Raw genomic sequence first — 5,769 nt, forward strand, 5'->3', positions numbered from 1 at the left:
TCACCTGAACTTCTGTCTCACAAGCACAGCCTCACAGAGATAAGTTGGTCCTGGCAAAATGGAATCTGGCCCACGCCCCAGCCATCAGCATGGTCATAGTGGCTACAGCCCTATACCAAAACCTGGCTTCAATGTTGGAAATAGAGCTCTTATTTCAGTAATCTCCCCCTTGTTCTCACAGTCACAAAGAAGAAGAGATGCCCCTGAGTTCCAGGATAATCTATATCCAATGGAATTCCCTCCTGCAGACCCCTTGCCAAGGATTTTCTGCTTGGGGTGCCACACTGGGACAGGGGCTGTGAGTTTGGTAAGGAGCACAAAATGCACTATGAGTCAGGAGCTCCCACACCTGGGGACTGCAGCTGTGATCTTCTGTGTGAACCCACTGAAGAATGGGTCTGATAGCTTTTCTCTTTGTAGAGAGACATGAAGTCATCCTGGGCATTTAATATGTTATAAATATCGTTATTTAGAAATACAAAAATTAGTGGATTGAAAACTAAATCTGTGCTTTTATAGGCCTATTAAGAGTTTGATCATCACAGGAAAGATACAAATGCATGGCTTTCCAAATGCTAATGGCATTGCCAAATAATGCCACATGCCAAATATGCAGAGTATGTATCCCCCAAATGCTTTGAAAAAATACATTAACAACACTGTCCACTCATGGATGGAGAAAATAAGACACACTGATTTGTTTTCCAGGGCACTGAGGTGTTCCCTTATGGAACAAGCACAGTCTGAGGTTTTCAAAGACTGTTGAACAGTGTAGACATTTCCCTGAGGCCATAACACCCTGGTCTCTTTTGCAATTAGTAGTTTAATTCCCCACCCACATCTTTGAAACACAGAAGCATGCTTTAAGACAAGACCCCTGATATCCTGTAGCTTGCAACATAGAAAAAAAAGCAAGTCCATAATTCTACAGATTCAAAAAAAGAAAAAAAATCCTTAAGTAATGTTGCACTGATGATTACAATGGAAACATTAATGAATGGTTTCACCACATTACATGATAGGTAAAATGCCATGTGCAGGCCAGCTCTGGCCAAAAGCACAGCAAAACCCAGCCTAGGAAGCTCTACATAGGGACTTTGGGGCTTTTAACCTTCAGGAAGCATTCCCAGAAAGAGCATAGTTCCCAGGGGTGAGTTTGCACCTGTCTGTCTGGAGCACTGACCTTCAGCAACCAAGACTAGAAAAACAGATAAATAAAAACATCCATTTAGGCTGCAGGATGTGATCACATGTTGTGTGAGACATGGTCTATGTGAACAACTGGTGTTAATAAATGAAAGGTAAAGTCAATGTTAATGAGGATTTAGTCAGATATAAGGCTATGCTACAGAATAAAGCAGTGGAGAGCACAGTGGGGAAAAAAAAGTATTTCTGCAAATGAAAGAATTGATCAGATTGGTTATATTCAACTGACTTAGGAAACACTGTGAGGTCAAAAGGAAACAATGAAGTTGCTTGTGGACTAATGCAGGAAATGTGGGTAATGAGATGGAAGAACTAGAACTGCAAGCAAGATGTGGAAACCTCTCATGCAGAGTAGAGGAACGACGACAGAATGGCTCTCAAGATGGAAAAGGATTTGAAAAGACCATTTTCTGAGGTTATTAAGGCCTAAAGAATTTAACATGAATGTGGAAAAACACACATTAGTATTTTCAGTGAAAGAAATCCTACTTCAAACTGTATGATCCTGTAAACATTTGAAACCTGACAGAAACTGGGAAAGAAAGACTCTTGCAGTGCCCAAAATTAGCAGGTTTAGTCCTGTGGATAATAGATTTCGGCCTCAAACAGTCAAAGCACAGAAGAACAGTGCTGGTATTTCAATATTGTACTTAGTGCAAAACCACGTCATTGAAAAATATCTGGCGGTAGAAAATCACTTTCTATTGGAAGCTAAGAGTGATAAGATTATATACAAAGATTAATGAGAAGACTTATTTAAGATGGAAATACACTAATTTAGTGGAAAAACACAATATTAATTATTTAAAATATATTCATTAAAAGACATGAGTATACAATACTATAGAGTAAATCTGCAATGGCAATTAGAAACAAATTCCTTATAATATGATTGAGATTCTGAAATAATCGGGATACTGTAGAAAAAAAACAGAAGTAGTGCTAAAATAGATTGTGTGGATGAAACAGGAATAATGGTCAGGTCCTGCAGGCCACAGACCTGCATCTCATGTTGCTCCTGGTCCTAATGTGCATCATTATAGGAGTCTAAGCGCACTTGAAGTAAATTTGAGTGGCATCCTGCAATGTATAATGGCACTTAGCCACTTGTTAATTCTCCCAAATGAGTTTTCCACAATTATGACTGAAGCACTAAAATTGACTTACTCATTTCGAAATGGAAAAGGTCATTTTTTTTTGCCAAGCTAGCGAATTTCACTGCAAGCAAAAGCAATTGAATATATCCGGCCATTTTGCTAATGGAATATAATTTTTATCCATGTATTAATAACGGAGGTTAGAGTGCTGAATTGCACCTTGTGTTATTCAGCAGTTCACATCCATCAAAACATTGGACACAATTTTCAAAAAGACTGAGAAGGAAAGGTGCTCCCAAAACTTATCTGTCACTGAGGGCATGGCAGTCAAGGCATGGGCAGCTCCAGTTTCTCATGGTTTCAGCACGTTTAGATAAAATACAGATTATCTTTGATCAGCGCTATGTTGACAACAGAGTCAATTTTTACGTTACACCACTAAGCACTGCAGAGCCATGACTGGGTAAGGCCTGTCCTCCTGTGAGGCTGGGCAGGAGCATGGCCATGGTGAGAGGAATGAAGAGATGCCTGCTGCCCACCAGCCTCTAGGTCTTTTTGCTGTCTCTCCATTTTTGGCACCTGCATTGTTCTGGTCTATGGTCAAGCATAGGGACTAAGTCTGTCCTCAGCATCACATGAGTTGTCTGGCTATGAACTTGCACATAGCCTACTAATAGTCAGTCAAAAATGGGAGAGGGCCATCTTTAAAATCCACATCATCCCACAAAATCACACACACAAAAATATCATCAGTGAAGTTCTGCTGGTTTGATTGCATGTTATGCTGAGCAATTCCACTTTGCTTGTGGAACTGCCCAGCATAACATGCAATTGTTCCTTTAATAGTGTTAAGGTTTCCTTCTTTTCTTTCCTATAGAACAGCTTCTTTGGAATCTAGAATATCTTGATTTGACTTCCTCCACAATGTGCTCTTCCCACCCCAGTAATGATCAACAGCTACTTTTGCCAACACACGAAGTGCAAGCCTTGTTGCTCAGCATGAAAGAGGAATGTAAGTTTGCAATAAAAAAGATTTCTAGCCTGTACAGATTTTTTCAGACCCACAAAGATGAGGTGAGAGAAATATGACAGTGAAGTTAACTGAACACCAGAAGTAATAAAAATTTCTCAGGGCTTGTGTATCAGAGAGCTATGTAAACTTTATTATTCTGTGAGACTGTTAGAAAATATTATGCTCCAGCAAAGCAATGAACTAATAACTTCTGCTTCATTCTTGTTTCCTGCCCAACAGGAAAGAAATATTTGAAGACATGATATTCTTTTTTGTCAGTTATCTGTTCTGCTGGATACTGTTAAGTGTATGTTTTAATTATTATACACTCAAAACCATACACTAATTGTAGATTAGTGATAAATTTCAACAACTAAAGGTAAGACAGCCAACCTAAAAAAGACAACTCTGCTCCTTAAATTTTAAGGTAGGCTATTAAACTTATTTATTTCATCTGTAAAGAACTATACAGAAAGCCAGGCTCTGGTTTATGAAAACAAGAAAGAAAAATAACTGTGGTTCCTACTTAAGATAAGAGATTGTTTTACTCAAAATAACACCAAGAAAACTGACAAAAAAAAAGCATATTTATGGGAAGTCTTCTTATACAGCCTCTGAACTGTAGCCATTGGACAGTAATGACACCTTCCTGGTGTCACACATGGGAACATGCTGTTGAGCAAGATCAGCTGTGTGAAGCCAGAAGGTATAGAAACACCTTTTGCAGGAAACAAGGAAAGGAAGATTTGGGCTCAATGGTTTAAAACTCTAATTATCCAGCAACCATGTAGTGGTTGCTGACAGAGACTGATTGGTATTCTACTATGTAAGTTAAAATGATATTTGATATTGTCTGATATTTGTGTATGCACTCCCACACAGCAGCTATGCACGTAAGGTGTCCATGCTGAGGAACAAGAACAGTTACCCAATTTTAGGACTGAAAATAAAATTTGTGGTTTCCATCAGTTTCAAATCAAGTTTTCTGCTTCTGGTGAAGTGTCCTTGAGGATTTCACTTAATAAAAACTGCTTGTAATTTAAGGGAAATGTCATTTTAGCAACCTAACATAATATTCGAATAAGCAAAATAAACAGTTATATCTTCATAAGGAACTTATTTTCCTTCTTAAAAAAGGAAAGATGAAGCCTTCATTCCTGAACAGGCCCTCTCACAGGATTTCAATGCTAACATTTTAAAGGGACCTCATTTTTAAAAAGAGTTACATGTTTGCTCATTGAATACTAAATCAGCTCAAAGCAGAAATACAAACTTAAACAAACTTAAGAAAACCTGGATTGTGCAAACAGTTCAGTCCCATGCCTGATAAACTGACTAAAATGTATGTTTAGCTTATCTTGCACGAAGGCTTGCATCAAAACTTGGGAAACTCGACACTTCCTTTTTATAACTAATTTTCATGCACAAGCAGTTTCTATTCAGGTGTACTATGAGAAAAATACATGCACCATAGCAAGGCAAAACCAGAAATTAGTTGTCTTCTAGCCCATATATTCAGAAAAAAAGCTTTGTCTGAGGGATTTCTCATGTCATTCCCTTTTACTTAACCTAGTAAAGCATTTACAGCTGCACTGCTCATCCATTTCCCTCTCAACATCTCCTCTAGATTTATGTCTCTTCCCAACAACCTACGGAATACTGCAGAGGTTTTTAATGAATCTAGAGAAACTGTCAGCAAAAAGATTTATTTAACAACATGTTTCTAATTTAAAAATAGGGACATAAAATGCAGAGGTCTCACAGCAATTACAGTATCTACAGTCACGAGAAGAAATGTCAGAGAAAATAGGCATTTGGCAATATGACACAGAATAGCAATACCAGGACAATGCAGAGCATTTCCATTACTCAGTTTAGTAATGAAGGTTAATGGTCCTGTCTCTGCTGTCACTGTATGCCAGAGTAATCCTGGAAACAAGCAGTGGGGATGCAATTGAAGAGTTACCAACTATAACTGAATATTCAAAAGTAAACTTTACGTTAGTAATAGATTCCTGTTAATCACACAATGAGCCATTGTGACAGGCATTATCAGTGAGGAAATTCTTGTTTACAAGCCCACTCAAAATGCATGGTCTGGGATGGTGTTCAGCCACACAGAACACTGCAGGGTAAGAAGACCAAGTGAAAAATACGGGGCTTTACTAAACAACTTATGCATGGAGACAAAGCAAGTTGGGAATAATGGTAGCTACTGATAGCAAGCTAACTTTTTCTTCTAAACCAAAGCACCACCAGCAAATAAGGATGGGAATGGATAGACTAGATGTGTTTGTCCTGCCCCTCATCACACCTGTGCTGTAGCCAGCAATAACCTGTGTACAAATATTTTGTAAGGAGAGGTACTAAACTTCTAGATAAGTAGCAGATTTTTTGTAATTAAAAATATTTAAGGCACCAAGAAATTGCTTTTCTAAATGCAGGTCCACCACA

Source organism: Haemorhous mexicanus, chromosome 2 (assembly GCF_027477595.1).
Source record: "Haemorhous mexicanus isolate bHaeMex1 chromosome 2, bHaeMex1.pri, whole genome shotgun sequence".
Taxonomy (NCBI): domain Eukaryota; kingdom Metazoa; phylum Chordata; class Aves; order Passeriformes; family Fringillidae; genus Haemorhous; species Haemorhous mexicanus.